A 19,662-nucleotide genomic window follows, 5' to 3' on the forward strand; every position below is an offset into this window, starting at 1 on the left:
TTACTATACCTGGAGCTGAATTTGGAAAATAACAAATAGTTATAAAGGAAAAAGCCCTATTTCTGGAACTTGATCCAGTTATTTTATTAGTAATTATTAGATTTAATTAGGTATAGACACTTTTAGCATTTGTCTGTCTTTTTTATTCTTTATATATCAGTTTCCAGATCTAGTCACAGTTAGACTCTAATTTGTTGTCATTGCTTATGTCATTGCTTTACATCAGTTTGATTGAGGTTTTCTTCCTAGGATGAAAAAATTCAGGGAGAAATGCTTGGACACAAAAATCTGACTTTATAAATTAGAGAAGGTAAATAAGATTTTATATACCGCATAAGAATATTTTACAAAGGACTCAATTTTTTTTTCTAATACATTTTACCTGTCTCGAGTATTTCTGAATTAATTCCTTTATGAATTGCAATCTCATTATTAGTAATTTTTACAGGATTATTTCAAATGATAACTTTTATTGTAAACGTATGATTAGATTTATCCTGATCATACAATAGCCTTCATAAATCCTCTTTTGCAAGTGCCAGTGATAAGTTTGTTATACTCAAAATCTTCCTGTTTATATTTAGCTAAGAACTGATGCTTGTTCAACTGGGGTCTATCCAGCAAAACATAATCCACTTCAATTGTTCACAAGAAAGGGAATTTAATGCAGGAAATTAATTTCACAGGTGATAGAATCGCTGAGAACAGTAACTGGTAACAATAGGGATAAAGTAATAAACAGATTAACACTGTGAGGAATTCACTAACATCCTTAGACTGGAGAATCGAAGGAAACTGGAAGACTGGAGCTCAGGGCCTGTGTGCCTCTTGGGTTGGATGTCAGAACCATGGTGGGACCTGATGGTGGCAGCTGGAGTCACAAAAGAGACAAGCTGCTTCCAGTGGAACTGCTTAGGGAGGGGATATGCCAGCTGCCTCCCTCATCCTGCCTTCCATCTCTCATTTTCTCCTCTCACCGACTAACCCAGGTAAGAAGTCAGCTAACATGAGAATAAAGAAAGTCAGCCTTCAGGGGTCAGAAGGGGGGGGAATCGATCTGCTGGCAAAGAGGTCCAAGACCTGTAAAATAATCTTCTAGGTTTTTATAAACAAATGTAAAGACTAAAGTTCTAAATGCAATTTGTGACAGTAAAGACGGGAACGCACACACTGCCCTCCATCTTAGCCCTCCTGAGAAATCTAGCACCTGTATTTTTCACTCATCAAAGAGGGCAGGGAATAGCAAAAGAAATCATAGCAGAAAGAGAATTATATTAATCAAAGCAATTTCTGGTGAAAGGAGGCATGAAAATCTCTAAGCAAGTTACAGAAAGAAAGCAACACTTTTCAAACCACTGAATTGAAGAAAACAAAGCCTCAGATGATAACCATATGATTTGACAAAGATACCTCAAATTGCTCAGGAAAATCTCTTCCTTTACAGTAATGTTTCAGGCTATTTAAAACAGAATCTCAGTCTAGGAACTAAACAAAGATGCTAGGATTGGACATAGAAGACAGATGAATTTGGCTGTTAGCCATGTAAGAATAGAAGCCAAATTTATGCTGACTAAAAATGGAGCCAAGCGATGTCATATAGATTTGAAAACCATGTTTTGCCAAGGAAGATGTTAATGTTTTTCAATTTTTAGGTTTAGTAAGGATCGTAAGTTGTTTGATTTCTTAATCTAATTTATATACCCTAAATATCTCCTCTGCAAATATGCAAGCCCTTCCTTTTTTTTTTTTTCCTTTTTAATTCTTAATTTGATAGTTTGGTCTATACTCCAAGCCTGATGAGTGGTATGCTCCAGTATTTTGGTTCATTTAGATATATTTTATGGATTTCTGTTGCATGACTTATCAGATGCTATTAACTCACTGGAATAAAAATATTTTAAAATGATTTATAGTTCTTGCTTAGAATAGCAATTGAGTCAGTCACACCCATGACTTTACTGAGGTGAAAGGTTCAAGGGATGTTTTCTTCTTTATCTTCTCTGTGTCTTATAACTGAGATAAAGAACAAGGATCATCTTTGTTTAGTGTAAGGATGTAGAGCAACCAGACCAAAAATATATGTGGTGAAATCGTTTGCAAGAGTGGAATTTGTGAGCATATTTTTGAACATGTTCAAAAGCTCATGGGCAAGTGTATGCTTACGTATTTGAGGCCTGTGAACATTTCCTAATATTTTAAATCTCTGAAGTGATTGTTATTATATTTGGTATCCTCAGATAAGAAGTGAAGTTTAACTGGAAAAGAAATCTTTCATAAACCTTTTCAGGGTTACCATTATTTTCTTTGTCAATCTATGGATAATAGCTAAAATAATCAAGATCTTCCAGAAGATAAACCTCATAAAGTTAAATGACACTTGTATATTTGTACCACTACTTTGTTCCAGAAAGGATTTCCAGAGAATTGTAAAGGTATATGAAAATGGAATAAAGTAGCACAAGCTAAAAAACAGCATGACAAAAATTAAATGAGTGGGATTAGAAAAATATGTGTGTGGGTATGTGTGAGTGTGTACTGTGGTTTGTTTTTATTATTAACAGGATACAAAACAACCCAAGCAGCACCATTAAATGTTCAAGTTATAGAAGGCGGTGATAATGATAATAATACATGCCAACATATTTTGTAAATATTATAGAATAATATACATGTGAGATATTATTATAATTATCTCATCTGAGCCTGAAAACACCAAAAAGAAAAACATATTTGACTCTACTATTTGTTTTCAATGGTTTTAAAAACAGAAAATCTGTAACATTAAAATAAAAATAGAACTTTAAACCTTATTTTCCTCTTTCCAAATTCCCAGTTGTTAATGACTTTCTCACTATATTATACTTTCATAGATTTAAAGACACCTCTCAGTGACTGGGTCCCACATTAAGAACATGGAAACCACCTCGAAGTTCTAAATCACCATCTGTACCGTATATCCTAATCTCTGCTCCTTATCAGCTCTCATGTGTATAAACTTCATCAGTCTGCATCCCTGGACCCCTCACCCAGTCTGCTTTTCCTGCTACTGTTTCCACATCTCAGAATATTGCTGGTAAGGTCGGTGGTCCTAGGTTCTTGCATTGCTCATCTTCTCCCACATCCTGTACATCATTTACACAGCAGTGCTCTCAGCTCTCACTTGCTGCAGCTTCCAGGTTCCTGCTGAATTCCACTTTGGGTCAGCTGTGTGAACATACCACCCACAAGCTCCTTGGCATTTGGTCGCTCTCTGTTGCCCCACCTGGCTTATCTGCTCTAGTTTCTCCCCTAGTTTTGTCCAATCCTTCAAGGTCTTCTCAGGATTTTACTACATATTCCCTTCCATCTCCCTGTCATCACTTTCTAGCTAGGATATTTTATTCCATTTCCTCTTCCTTCTTCTCCTATCATAGTTCTGCAGCAGTAACTTTCAAATTATGAGAGTATCTAAAAACATCTTCAAAACCAAGCACTTTTTCATCCATTTAACTTCTCTGCTCTGTAAAACACAGCTACTGCCTTGTGGAGTTCACAATCCAGCAGAGCGAGAAAGAAATAATTAGCTATGAAATGATGTAATATGTTTTGTGATGATAGAACGTTTCAAATACTATAGGAACCTAGAGGAATCTGGAGAGGGCAGGGGTGAGAATAGTAACTTTGCCAGGAACAGGTGACATTTCAGCTAGATGTTGAGGGATGAATAGGAAAATGCCGCAAAGGGCTTTAGAGAAGGGAAAATAGCAAGGATATAGGCTCGCAAGACATCAAAACTTGATATAGAGAGACGTGTCAAATACCTAAATGTGAGCAGAGTGCAGCTTAGAAGACAAGTGGTAGGAAATGGCTCTGGAGCTGTAGGCTGGGGCCTCTCACAGAACCCAGGTGTATCCAAATCCAAAACCTGCACTCTTAACTAATCTGCATTATCCTCCCAAGGACAGCCCGTTGAACTTCATCCACAACAAATGCATAATCTAATTCAGAAGCTTGTTTACTCAGAGACTCAGGAGTCTGCACTACTTGAAATTATCATGTAGGTTTTGCAAACTCAACTATCTACAAAGGCCAGATAGCAACATAAATCAGTAGCTCAATGCTACTGTGTAATACAGTAGCTTCATGATACATATGGTGCTTGTGAACTCTGGAGTACAGATGTACAAGCATAGATGTACCATTTCAATATGACCACCTCTTCTCAGGTGTATTGCAGTGATGTCATGAGAAAAGCCAACATAGCCTGACTTTTCCTTTTCCAGAAATCCTAGAAATCCAGATGTCAGCTAACAACTAATTTAAACATTTAAAAATGGGCCAGTACATTGGGAACCCAACAAACATGTCTGTGGTCCACATTTGGCTCTCCAACAGGCAAGTTATAGCCTCTATTAGAAGACCAGAAGCTTTTCTCTGAGGCTAGCCATAGAGTTAAGCCCACAAATGAAGTGTACTGAAAACAGAAGGAAAAAGCAAACAAACACCAGCATGCTGCTAAAATCCTCTGATGGCTCTGAATTCTGATCGGCGTGAAATCCAGCATTTTGCATAGCCAGCAAGGCCCCACATGATCTGGCAACTTTCCAAATCTCTGGCTTCCTGTCTAGCCATCTTCCTCTTTTCTTGTCACAATCCACCCACAACAATCTTCTAGTTTCTCAGTAGTGCTAAGCTCCTCCCTTTCAAATATTTGCACTTGTTATTGCCTCAACTTAGAATGTGTTTCCTCCTCTTTTCAACGGATAAGTTCTTATCCATCATTTTTATCTCAGATTAAATGTCAGTCTCAGGGAATGACCTCCACAAGATGACATTAAGACCCCTCTTAAACTTCTGCCTCATGTCACTCTGCCCTTTTCCTTCAGAACTCCTCATTATTTCAATTAAATAGCTATTTGAATTTTGGTTTATTTGGTATCTACCTTTGTCGCTATTCTGTAGATCTATAAGGGCATGGTCTGTCATCATCGAGCGGAGTGCCTTTCACATAGTAAGCACTCATTATTAGCTGAATAGTAGATGAGAGATTTGTCTGTTCCCAAATCCTGTATCACATTTAGCATTTCCTGTGAGATTTAAATACGTTAAACCATGCAATATATTTACCACAGCGCTAGGAAAGAAGATAGTCATTGCTTAATTAAGATGTGAGATATTCTTAGTTATGTGTTTTCACTTCCATGGTTAGAAACAGAAAAGAAAAAGAACACAAAAGCAAAACTTCTGTTGTCTAATGCAATTCCCCTGGATGTCATACTGGGTTTCCAAAAAGCAAACCCAATTTAGGTGCAAGGTCTTAACTTTGGAGGTAAACCTGGGATGCATGGTAAAGTCGTGGGAAGGTGAGGCACAGAAGGGAGGAAAGTCATTAAAGAGCTTGTTACTAATGAATCACCACTGGGCTCAATCCTGCTGGAGACCCACTGAAAGGTTGTATTAAACAAAACCTCAGGATTGTCCCACCAAGAAGCAAGACACCTTGCTTACTGATACACAAACTTCTGTTCCTCATTAGTTGGGAGATGCTTCTAACAGCAAATCGTACAACTGAGCAGTGACAAAGGAAAATCTTGAGGATTTTTTTGCCAATTGATTTTGTCCTGTTTTTTTCCCCCTGCCATAATCTCTGAAGGTCTTCTTTTTAAGAATCATTTGTGCTTTCTTCATAATAAGTGTTTGTTTTTGCTAGCATTATGCTAAATTGGTACAATATTTTTGTTAGGAAATTTGGTAATGTGTGGCAAACAAATGCATGCCCTTTGGCCCACATAAGTCTACCTCAAGATGCTTTTCCTAAGGCAATAATTATGAATATGTGCTAATATTTTTCTTATTTTACAAACATAAATCTTTGTAGAAATGTAAAAAAAAAGTTAAATAAAAGTTAACAGTACTGCCACAACACTATATTATATACAAAATGTTTACATTTTTAAAAAAAGTGCACGAGTTATGCTGGAATTTTCTCTATATTTTTTATAACGAACATTTGCTCATTACTTTAAAATTTTTTCATAAGGCTCATTTGTAATAACGGTGTTATCCTAAAACATTCTGAAGCGTATTTAAACAGAATATAACGATTTTTAAAACAATTATGTAACACTCAGTCCCATAATGTTCGGTCTAGGCTAGATACACAGTAAGTACCCAATACATTTTTTTAAGGGCATTAAAAAAGAAAGGAGTTAATGTCAAACTGAAACATTTATTTCCCTAATGAGTATCTCAGGTTAATTGCAGATATTTCTGTTATAACACTGCTGGTGCCAGGCCTGCACCACAATACTTTGATGTCTTAGTTGTGATGTACTTCCTGGACCTTTGCCTCCTCCTTTATGTCCCACTTTTGTGCCCCCTGCATATCAATGCTGAGGCTTAGCATGGAGTCCAGAGGCATCTATACTTCTGCCATCTTATCTCAGACCTTCTACTCTTTTCATTTCCAGACTCTACTCTTCCCACCCTTCCATCTAAGGCTAATTCTCTCAGCTTTGCTCTGATTTCCGTCCCTTTTTGCTTCTACAGGAACAATGATGCTCTCCAGTCACACTGGAACTTGCTAAGTGTTTACCATCTTAAAACAAAACAAAACAAAACAAAGTTCTCTCACTGCATCCAACTTCTCTAATTACTGACCCATTGAACTTGTGTTCACAGCAGAATGTTTTGAAAGAGAGGGCTGCTGTTACTGTTCTCAGTCCTCCTTTCTTCACTCCTCAGAACCTCTGTAATCTGTCTGCTCCAGTAACCTATTCTCAGTAAGGCCAACAGTCACCCCCTCATTTCAAAACTCAGTCATAGCTGACAGCATTTTTCATCCTCCTTGGCTGCCATGATACCACATTTATTGTTTTTTGTTTGTTTGCTTGTCTTATTTTGTTTAGTTTCCTTTAGCTTTATTTTCTGTATAGCCTGGCTTTAAGTTCCCCCTGTGGCTTCTCCATCTCCATATATTTTATGGTATCTTCCTACGCCTGCCTCTTAAATCTAGCTGGTCCTCAGGGATCTGAGCAAGGCCCCTTTAAGTCTCATTCTACACACTTCACCATAGTTCCAAAACCTCAAATCCTATTTTATTTCTTAATGACCACAAAAGTTTATAACTTTATTCCACATGGTTCTCCAGAGCTGGATAACATCCATTCATTCAAAAAAATTCTTCCATGAGTGAGCGCTATGTATTAAGCAAGTTGCTATATGCTGAGAACACAATGATAAGCAAGGGACAAGAGCTTAAATGTTGGCTGTGAATATAGACAACAAATAAATAAGCAAATATAATTTTTAAAGGCAACTTCTAGGGTCGAATGATTACAGAGATGGCTGTTAGTTTGGAGAAAGTAGCCTTGAAGTTGAGAAGAGATGAAATGATACAAAACTCACTGCTGAAGAGGGTCGTATGAGGAAAGGGCAAGTGAAAATGCCCTGAGGCAGAAACAACACGTTTGAGGAAGTAAACAGAAATCAGTGAGTCGGGTTATAGAAAGCACGATACGAGAGATATGGCAGGAGGTTGAAGAACTAGACTGGAGCCACAGGGGTCTTTGTGGTCCATCACCCAGAGTTTAGACTTCATTTCAAAGACAATGAGAAGCCACTGAATCACTTTTAGGAAGACAGAAATCCATGAATAAAAAAGTCCACTTTTTAATTTACGTAAAGTAAAACTAGAAAAAATTACAGATACCATGAGGGTACAGTTCACTGGAACTATAAATTGAACACATCCATGTAACCAGTATCTAGGCCTAGAAATAAAAATTACTCCCATCCCAGATACCCCTTCATGTCCTCTTCCTGTCACTGCCTGATCCCTGCCCAGAGTAACCACAATCCTGAGTTCTCACATAGATTTGTTTCATCCATTTCTGTACTTCACATAAATGCAGTCACACAGTATGTGCTTTTGTGTATTTGGCTTTTTTCACTCTATGCTGTGTCTGTGAACCTTTCCTACGTTACTGTATCTATGGGTATTTTCTTCATTCCTGTGCTGCACAGTATTCTGTTATGTGAAGACTCTACAATTTATCTATCCTTTCAACTGATGATAGGCATTTGGGTGGTTCTCAGTTTTGGGAAATTGTAAAGAATACTCCTGTGAACTCCAAAGTCTTTCAGTGAACATGCCTAATAGTGGATTTTGGGGTAATAATTTATGCTTATGTTCAGCTTTATTAAATTATGCCAGTTTTCTGAAGTGATTTTATAATGTATATTTGTGTGTGTTTTATTTAACTTTTTATTTGGAAAATATTTCAAATATACAGAAGACCTGGAAGAATGTTTTAAATCAAATATTGTTAATATTTTCCTCATTCTCTTTGTCATTTTCTCTCTTTATATATATTGCATATTACATTTTCTGTACCTTTTTAGAGTAAATTACATACATGATGGGGTTTTACTTTTACATACTTTACTGAGCATTTCTTTTTTTATTATTATTTCATTGAGTTATAGTCAGTCACAACAATGTTGTGTCAACTTCCAGTGTAGAGCACAATTTTTCAGTTATACATGAACATACATATATTCATTGTCACATTTTTTTCGCTGTGAGCTACCACAAGATCTTGTATATATTTCCCTGTGCTATACAGTATAATCTTGTTTATCTATTCTATATATATATACCTGTCAGTATCTACAAATTTCAAAGGATTTTGTTTTACATAACTATAGGACAGTTATTCATTTTAGTAAATTTAACATTGATACATATTTTCCCTAATGTATTGTTGGTGTTTTAGTTTTCTCAATTTAAGTAATAATGTTCTTTATAGCATTTCTTTATACCAATATAGGGTTACATAATGTATTAATTTTAATATTTTTCAGTCTCCTTTACTCTAAGTTCCTTTGTTCTTTTAGTCCTTTATGGCATTGAAATTTTTGAAGGACACAATCCTCCTTTTTAGAGAAATGTTCCCCCCTTTTGAGTTATCTGATAATTATTCGTGATTAGTTTCAGTTTATATCATCCTGGCTAGACTACTACATAATGTGAACTGTGTTGTGTCCTTCTTAGATTATGACACCTGGAGGCACACAATATCTATTTGCCCCAGCCAGGTTTGTCTAATTTTTGCATCATTATAGTTAGTAGTTTTTCCCTTGCTACTAAAATAAAAAAATGTGCAGATACAGTTTAAGACCATACAAATAATCCACTCTTCATCAAACCCACCTCGTCTAAATTTAGCCCAAATTGACAGTTCCTGTCTGAAGCAATGTTTATAGTGATGTTTGAGAGATGATGGTTTTATAAATCCAACACTCCCTTTACATTTATCAATCAGCACTTATCTACTGTTGGCAAAAGCCCTTCCTTTGCCTTATTTATTTATAATTGTGTGATATATTTTTAGAGAATAATTTTGGTTGCTATTTGGAGTGGTTTAAGTGGGCAAGAGTGGAAGGGAAATATGGTAAGAGTTAAGGAAAGAGATAATAATATCTTGAATGAGTGGTAGCAGATGAGATGGCAATAAATGGATGAATTTGAGATATGACTGGAGTTCAAATAAACAATGTTTTCTTCGATAGAAGTGATAAGAGATAAGGAATCTCCCAGATTTCAATCTTGAACAATTGGCTAGAGTTGCCATTAGGGAAAGACATGAGAAAAGCAGGGTTGGGCACAGATGGGATTGGCTTCAGGTCTGCTGAATTTAAGGTGACCATCAGACATTGAAGTGGAGTTGATAAATAGGCAGTTGCATATAGTAGTTTGCAACTCAGGATTTTGATCTAGACTGGAGATATATATTTAGAAGCCAAGATCCTATAAAAGATGCCTAATCACTGTAGGTTTACTTAGGAATAGAAAAGGTAAGAGGATCTAGGATAGACCCTGAGCACATTAGAGTGGAGGTAAAAAAGAGGGAGCCAGCAAAGAAATCCTAAAGGAGCATCCAGTGAGGTAGAGAAGACCAGTAGAGTGATCTCTCATGGAAATGCAAAGAGAATGTTTCAGGAATAAGGTAATAGCCACCTGGGTGAAGTATATTGAATTCTGCTACTGAAATATTCAGGTGGCTACATGATTATTGTCAACTGAATGATCCACAGGAATCTCCAAAGAAGTTTGAGTCATGCTTGAGTCCACTCTAAACCCACATTTAATCTTTCGGGAAATTTCCTTAGACCCTACTTTTGAAATATACACTGAATTCAACCACTTCTTACCACTTCCACTGCTACTTTTCCCATCTAAGTCACCACTATTACTCAACTGGCTAATTACAATAGCTTCATAAATGGTCTCCCTCTTAGACCCTATCTCCCTTTGGTTTATACTCAAGCAACAGGATGATCTAGTAAAAAGATAATTCAACTTAGGCCACTCATCAGCTCTCACTCAGCAAAAGCCTCATTGTATCACTGACTTCATTCCCTACCACTTTACCATCATTATCTCATCCCTAGCCACACTGGCTGTCCTAGAACACACTTAGGCAACCCCTTACCTCAAAACTTAAAAAAAAAATTCATACGTTGGCAAATAAGCACATGACAAGATGTGTAACATCAGTAGCCATTAGAGAATTACAAATTGAACCACAGTGAGACATCACGACACTCCTACGGAATGGTTCGATAAATTAGAGTGACAATACCAAATACTGGCAAGGATGCAGAGAAGCTGGATCACTCACATGTTGCTGATGGGAATGTAAAATGGTACAGACATTCTGGAAAACAGTTTGGCCTTTTTTTAATTATTTTATGAAACTATACATGGAATCCAGTAATAGCTCTCTTAAGCATTAATTCCAGAGAAATGAAAACTTATGATCAAACAAGAACTGGTATATGCATATTCATAGCAGCTTTATTTATGGGGTGAATGGTTAAACGAACTGCATTATCCATACCATAGTATTTTATCCTGAAATGTAAAGGAGCAAACTATTGATAAATGCAACCACGTGGATGAATCTCAAGGGAATTATACTGAGTGAAAAAATGTCAAACCCAAAGGGTTACATACTGCATAATTCCATTTATATAACATTCTTCATTGATAAAATTACAAAGATGGAGAAAAGATTAGTGATTAACAAAGGTTAGAGATGGGAGAGATGGCCAAAGGGAGGAAGATATGGTTATGAAAAGGAAGCACAAGGGATACTTGTGGTAATAGAATTGTTCTGCATCTTTACTGTGGAGGTGTTTATACCTACACATGTGACAAAATTACATAGAATCAACACACACACACACGCACACGCACACACACACTGCATGGAAAACTGGGAAATCAAGATAAGCTCAGTGCGTTGTATTAATGTCAGTTTCCCAGTTGTGATATTGTACTATAATTTTACAAAATGTTACTGGGGGAAATTGTGTGAAGGACAGTAGTTTTTATAACTTTATGTGAATCTACAATTATCTCAAAAAATCTTTATACTTTTAATAAAGCTTTATAATTGTGAAACATATACAGAGTACATGAATTATAAATGTACACTTTATTATAAAGTAAATACTCACATGAATACCACCTAATTTAAGAAATAGAATGTTTTAACACTCTAGAAGGCCCCCATGTGACACTTCACAATCAACCTCTTCCTTCCCTCCCCAGAAATAACTACCATTTGGATTTTTATAGTAATCACTTGATTTAAATATAAATCCCCAAACACTATACTGTCACTTTTTTTCCACTTTTGAACTTGTTCAGTATTATATTTTTCAGACTCACTAGTAGTTGTTATACAGTAATCATTTGCTTTTTGGTTGTTGCTGTATAGTTTTCCACTATATAAGTATGTCACTGTTTATCTATTATTCTAACAGATATTTGTTTTTCTTCTACTTCAGACTAATATTAACAATCTTTTAAATAAGTAATCTTGTACCTGTATTTTAAAGTACATCAGCGTATCTCAGCTTTGGCACTATTGACAATTGGGAGCAAATAACTCTTTCTTGTTGGGAGGGTGTTCTACACATTACAGGATGTTTAGCAGTATCATTGGGCTCTTCCCACTAAATGCCAGTAGCACTTCCCTTCCAAGTCGTGAAAATAAAATACACCTCCAGAAAATGTTAAGTGTCCTCTGGGGGGACGATTACCCCTGGTTGAGAACTACTAATGAACATATGTGCACACTTTTTCAAGGATGTATAAATTAAGTGGAATTGCTGTAAATCATCACTTTTAAATCTAGAGCGGGTACCAAAATATTTCCTTAAATGATTTCTCCCATTTGTATGCCCACCCCCATGTATAAAAGCTTTTTCTTCCAGATCCTTTTCAGCATTAGGTATTATCAGGTTTTTAAATTTTAGCCATTCTGGTTGTTGACAGTGAAATTTTATCATTTTAATTTGCATCTTTTTCATTACTAATGAGATTCTTTTTCTATATTTATTAATCATTTGAATTTACTCTTTCTTGAAAACATGCAAATATTTTGACCATGTTTCTACTGGATTATGTATCTTTTAAAATTGATTTTTGGAGTTTTTTTAATTATTATAACACATTTTGGACATAAGTCCCCTTTATGCTATGTACACACACACACACCCCATCATATCTTCTGTAACTCTTGATAGTATTATTCTATCATAGAAAAGTGCAAAGGCCAAGAACAGCCAGGACACTCTTAAAAACAAAAAAACAAAAAAACAAGGTGTGAGTGTATGGGAAAACCACAACACTACAGAAATGAGGTAAGAACATGGTGGAAAACCCTGTTCGACTAGATATAAAGACATACTAAAGTCAAAATGAGACAGTCTGGTATTGGTTCAACCACAGATAAACAGAAAAAGTGGAATAGAGTCATAAAACATTCATATGTTTGATTTAAGAGGAAGACAGCATAACAGACCAGTGGGGGAAAGGCTCATATTTCAGTAAATGAAGCCGGGAACTTAGTACACATTTAAGATAAAAGGTACCCTACCCTGTACATAAAAATCAAATCCAGGTAATTTATTGATCTGATGTTTAAGGCAAGACAATAAGCATTTAGAAGATAATATACAAAAAATATTTTTAATAACCTTGCTGTTGGAAACTAGTTCTTAAATACAACACACATTTTAAAGTAAACATAGATAAATTTGACTACTTTAAATTAAGAAGCATTTATCAGTCTGTGCTCCTTCCTCTCTGGAAAGCTGTTCCCCTACTTATTCACCTGGCTGACTCCTTGACCTCCTCTATTCACCTTCACCCTCTCAGTGAAGCTTTTCTTGGCTACCTTATGCAAAACTGTAACAACCCCCTCACCACTACTGTTCACTTCCCTATTTTTCTTTCCTGCTTTTTTTTTTTACTCCTTAGCACTCAACAATATTTAATACGGTGAAGCTCCAGAAAATTTTGTCTTTTACATTTTAATGCTATATTCTTAGCCCCTAATCTAGTAGTAAGTGACAAATAGTAAGCACTAAATGAACATGAGTTGAGTGAATAAATCTTTCTCTGGCTCTTATTTTTTCTTTTTCAAAAACACTCAATGCTCAAAAAGAAAGCTATGTGTCCCAGTTGTCCCTCACACCCAACCAAGTCCTAAATATGTTGAATGTGTTTCAATCCACATCAAGTGATACCCCCTAGTTGAGAGTGCTGTCATCTCTGACCTAATCTACTGCAGCCACCTTTCGACCAGCCTCACTCCATTTTTTCTCCTGCGTCATGATCTTTTCACTGCAGCTTGAGTGATATTTCTAGTACTGAGCAAGGAACCATCTTTATTTTAGTGTCTCCCATTGTCCTCAAGATGCATCACAGGCTCTTTAATGTGCTTTCCAAAGTTCCATTTCTTCATTCTCTGGCCTCATCTCCATCTAGCCCATTCCTGTCAAGCTCCCCGCCATGCACCCCCTGCTCCTCACCACACACACCGTTCTATTCCTTGTCTCTTTATCTTTGCGCTTGGCTCATTTCTACTCTCCCTTCAGGTCGAAACTTGAATATTTCTTCCAGGCAGTCTTCCCACCCCTCCTCCTTGATGTTCTGGATGAGTTCTTCCCCTCTCTCCCTGATATGTTGCCACAGCAGCCTATACTTCCTCCATGACACTTTTTCACACAGTATTTAGCTGCCTACCAGATGTAAGGACCATGACTGTCTTGGCCTTGATCCCAGTAGAATTTCTAATACTTTCCAAATTCCTGCAATATGATATTTTGATACTCAGCAAATATATGTTGAATGAATAGTGCCTCTCTACTTCATAGAAAATTCTAAATTTGATTTTACAATAGGGAGAATCAGCTGATAATGGAAGGTAAATTTTTTTAGAGCACTGTAGTCAGAATATGTTCTCTGTGTACGTAACTGCTAGAATATATGCAATCAGCACAGTCATAGCAGGTATTTTCTACAAATCATTCACTGCTTTACAGTGTTAAAAATCTTACGACTATTATTATTGAAAAAGAATAGCACTGCAAAACTTGAGGGCTATTTTTTTCATGTTTCCTCATCATCATTAGTACTTACAACATCTGAGAATAGATATAAATCTAGACATAAAACCTTAGTGACCATGAAATCTCCATTTCAAAACATTCAGATTTTATCTATTTCTGAAAAAAATTTTTGAATTTATGCAAAAGTATAACCTATTTGAAATAGATCTCATATTAATAGATTTAAAATAATGTCTAAATGACAAGTATTGTTATTTCTGATCTTTATCTCTGACAAACAAAATAAAAACATAAAAGGAAATGACTACTCCCAAATTATCAAAGTAAGCTGCCTTCAATATTTGGCCTTGTTTCTTCCAATTCATTATTCCAGAAAATATGAGAAGAAATTAATTCAATGCAGCTTATAACTGAGGCTAAGAAGGGATATATTAAATCAAGGCTTTTTCCAAAATCATATCCTTCCTAAAAAGTGGCATATTTCTCCTAAACTGAATTTAGCAGCAAAATTTAAGGCAAAGTTATGCTGTGTATTACAGAATATGGAACAAAGCTGCTTAAATCCAGAACTCACTCTGTAGAGTCCAGGGTTCCTAACGTCTTATATATTCTCTAATATGTCAGAGAAATATTTGACAATAGCCCTGACAATCATGGAAGAGGATGCAGTAAAAAGGGTACACTTAGGCACATATGGTGGGAAGTGCCCCCTATTCAGGGCTTCTGGAAATTGATATGCTTCCAGATTGACAAAATTGCAGGGTGTGATCTCCCTCTGGAGTCCAGGGAGTTTCCTCTGGGAGAGACTGGCGCTAGGACATCTGTGTCAGGACACTTGCAGAGGAGAAGCTAAATGGGCAAGAGTAATACAAGTTTTCTGATGATCAAAGAAAGGGCAACGTTCTTCATCTCTCACTGGGTGGAGGCATTCTACATGGAGAAACATTAGCGGATCATGTCACTTTGAGCAGTCACTTGAGAGCATTGGAGTTCCCAGATAAGAGTCTTCATCACTAACCCTGTTAGAAACCATGTCTTTACTCTTACTGATGACTCTAAACTATATACTGACACGGTACAAGAGGACTTTTAGAGTAGTATTTAGGGAAGGTGAACTGAAATAAACTAAAGCTATTTGTAAAGGACTGTTCTTCCAGTGTTCAATACTATTCTCAAAAGGAAATTCTGAAGGTAAATATGATGCTATTCAATGTTCCTCAAGGAAAAGTTCAACCATTTTTACAAAAAAAAATAATAGTTGTCATTGTGGCAATCAAGCAGTGTTAAATTTAAAAGAAAGTTATATATGTTTTTGTATGTGTGTATACATGATTCACGTGCTGCTCACTCAACAAGGACTGCTATAAGAAATTCCACAGAGATCCAAATGTCTCCATTGTCATGAAGTTCTGTGGGGATGACAGTACTTCCAGAGACATCTCATTCCAGGCAGAAAGAGGTTATGAACAAACTAACAGAGTCAGAAAAAAGGAAATGCGAAAACAAACGAATAAAAACATAACTAAAGAAAAGTATCATCCAAACCCTAAACAGAGAAAATACTATCAAAGAAGCAAATCTGTCAATTAAGCTTTACTATAACTGACAACACAATAAAAAGCCGGGCTTTCTTTTTTTGCTTCATTTCCCATACCTCAGCCACAACAGACTCTTACAACATTTTAACTGTTATATATATATATATATATATATATATATATATATATATATATATATATATACATAAGTATGTAATTTTATGTACCTAAATGTATACATATGCACATACACATATATTTTAAATATAGAATCTCACTGTTTAAAATTTACAAAATATTAAAATTCATTTTTCTAAGAACTTAAGCTCCTCTGATTAAATAAAAGCCATATTTGGCTTAACTGAGATTTATTATATATAATATGTAATGTATTCAATTTCAAAGACTAAATATGGTAAATAAACACAATATACTCATATCTTAAATACCTTTAATCTTATTTTAGATGATTTAGAATGTGCTTGAATGTCTTCCAGTAAATATAAGTTATTAGAATAATTAATAGTTTAAATACTATTTTAAAGTATTATTAATAAACATTACATCAAAATGGTACTTAAGAGTTTAAAATTCTAATTAACAAAATGAGAAGATTCTTATCTGAAGCATGGCTGTATTATTTATCTTTATACTTAAAACTGGCCTATATACAAATTTGGTTGTTCAGGGGTAATCACCTAAACTCAGATTGTTCAAATTTATGTTTTAATTACTTTAATTTTTCTTAAATTAAAAAAAGAAATTTCTTGCCTTTGACTAACTACAGCAACACAACTCTATTACAGAAGAGTCAGGATATTTTTTAAAAGGAAAACAAAATGTACAATATTATTTACAGTATATAACATGTATTGGATTTACTATGTTTCCCATTTTATACACAAGAAAACTCAGTTCCATAGGTTTCAAGTGAGATTTTCAGATGCACAGAACTAATAAGTCCTAAACAATCAGGACTGACTGAAAACACAATTTGTCCTGTAAAGTGGGCCAATACACAATTTTATACTAATTTGGAAGTTTAAAAGTCAGAAAAATTACTGCTAAATTTAAATAAAATGGAATTATCTAAATATAATGAAATGTTTCTGGAACAGGAACATTTCCAGAGACCTTGCATTCTCAGCAAGAATGAGTGAGGGCCCAACCAGCAGAGCTAAGATAACAGTAACTCACAGGTGGCAGGGGGAGGCAGGGTTTGAACTCAGGCTCCCTGGCCCCAGAGTCTTCTCTACAATGCTTCTACTACTAGTCAGTTTTGCCATTACTAGAAGTGATGTTAAAGTGTTGATAAAAAATTCTTTACACTATTGAATAAACTTATATTTTTGGACTCTCCCCACACTGAAAAAATCACATCTCTTCTACACTATAGACTATTGGCAATCAGCTATAATTTTATCCAAATTGATGAGGAAAATTACTGATACAACATTAATAATAATCTGCTAATCTAGCCAAATGAAGTACTGGTACAATGTGATACTTCTATAAACAGAAATTTCCTATGTAATTCTTTTTCAAAAATAAAGACTTTTTAAAAAGAAAGAGTTTTGAAGTAGTGTCTCCAAGTAGCTTAATATTAACTAATAGATAGGAATGAGTTCTAATTATTATATTAATTGGCTGAATGTAAAGAGTAATTGTAATGGTCTTAAAATAGTTCATTCTCTTAATTAGATAACTATTTCCCGTACATTGTTAATTATATTATGAATTTTCTTTATAAGCTTGTTTAAGATAATTCACATACAGGAAGCCCAAGGCTACTTTACTATGAATTCCTTTAAGTTCCATACAATAAGAATTCAAATTAGCATTTTCCTTTAGGTATCTTAACATAAATATGCATATAATACTGATTGAGAAGATATAATTCTTCAGCTCTTGGAAGAAAGAAACTCAATCAAACGTAGTATAATGATGCCCCTGGCTAATTATAATGAAGTAATAACTGACCCTAGCCATGTACTAAACTATGACATCTTGAATTCAGTTGCCAATATAAACTACAATTACCAAATCACTCGGTGGTTTAGAAAATCAAACCATATTCTTTCCAGCTATTCTTTTGACTTGGCATTACCTTCTAAATTTCAGACTTACCCAGGTCTGCCGTGGTGCAGCAATGGCCTACATTTATTGATAAGCAAATATTTTCTGTTCTGTTGCCACAAAGGAAGGATAACTCAAACTGGGAGGCCAGATTAAAAATTGAAATCCTGTCAAAAGTCCAATTCTCAGCATGACTTATTATTCCGTATTGTCATTTTCTGTACCCACAGAGTTAAATCTTGTTAATTTTAGCACATTTGAAAGGATCCTAAATCATGGGTTTAAAACCAGTGGGGCTGAACAGACATTTATTTATCCTGCAAAGCAGGCCAATAAACAATTTTATGTTTCCGAATGCTAATTTGGAAGTTTGAAAGTCAAAGAATGTATTGCTAATGTTTAAGTAAAATGGATTACTTCAAGGCAGGCAGAAAAACAAACATACACATGCTGAAAAATACTCTTGTATGATCCATCTGACGCCCTCTGTTACTGACAAGACATAACGGGAAACAGAGAGCTTCCTTTAGTTCTTCATTTTCTACCCAAGTGCTGGGTCTCGGGAAACGTGAGAAAAAGGCATGGACCTGTTTCTACTGCCTCATTTCTTTAGGTCTGAAACAAAATCTATGTCTGAAAACATTAGAATTAACAGTGCAAAAGTTGATTGTAATTCACCTGGCTCAGCGCACTAGCCTGCTATTTATACTTTTTCCTTTTTTTCTTTTCTTTTCTATTATTCATTTCAGTCATTAACTTATTTAGATTAAACAAGAGAGACAGTGAATATTGATTCCCTTAAGTGGACTTCTCAGAAAGTTGAGAATTTACCAAGTCAGGCAAAATTTCAGTCTTCACAAAGAAAGCTTTAATTTACAATCACTGTGAAATCCCATGATACACTAAAATAGTACATTGTCAAAAGTACCAAACTATTGGGAAAAAAGATGTTAATGTGATGATATTTCTAATTTTAGTTGATCCCTGTATTACAGTCCTATAGCACCTTTCCTCCAAAGAGATCAGGATGCTTTATATTTAGAAAAGACAGAAATGCAAATCAAAGTGAAATTCCCCCCAGAATTATGTTGAAAAGATTAAGAATCATAGAAAAAGAGGTGAAGGGTATCAGGGGGAAAAAAAAAAGCATGAGCAATAGAAATCTATGCAGGTCCTGGGAAGCTGTCTGCCTGAAGTATTATGTTTTTGCTACTACCCTCTCTAAATTCGACAGCAAGGATAGACTACACATCCTGTCCAAGGTAGACCTCATGTCTGGTCCAGTCTAATGTGTCTTCACGTAGTAACATAATTTAACTATTTCTAAAATTTCCCAGGGTCATTAAAGCTTAATTCATAATTTCCCCTTAGAAAATTATGTATAGAGATTTGTCTTAACGAGTTTAATTTTGCACATGTGATTTAGTATCTGATGCCAGTGGGAGGGAGGGTCATCCAGGAAGTACTCTGCAGCTATTACTGACATCTTTAGGATACCTTATTCAAGTATTTTCAGAAGTAGTTATGGGCTTTATCCCAGACTAACTTTCTATTTAGGTATGGTAATACATATTTTTCTTGGTAATACGTTTTGTAATGTTAAAGGATGTAAATGAAAAACCTCCAATAATTCAGAAAC

General features: G+C 35.3%; 1 long non-coding RNA gene across 1 annotated transcript in view; it reads right to left on the minus strand.

Annotated features, from left to right (window-relative positions):
* LOC140696875 (uncharacterized) overlaps window positions 1-19,662 on the minus strand; it is a 221,847-nt gene that overhangs the window by 171,314 nt on the left and 30,871 nt on the right. The window lies entirely within an intron of this gene.

This window comes from Vicugna pacos, chromosome 6 (assembly GCF_048564905.1).
Source record: "Vicugna pacos chromosome 6, VicPac4, whole genome shotgun sequence".
NCBI lineage: Eukaryota > Metazoa > Chordata > Mammalia > Artiodactyla > Camelidae > Vicugna > Vicugna pacos.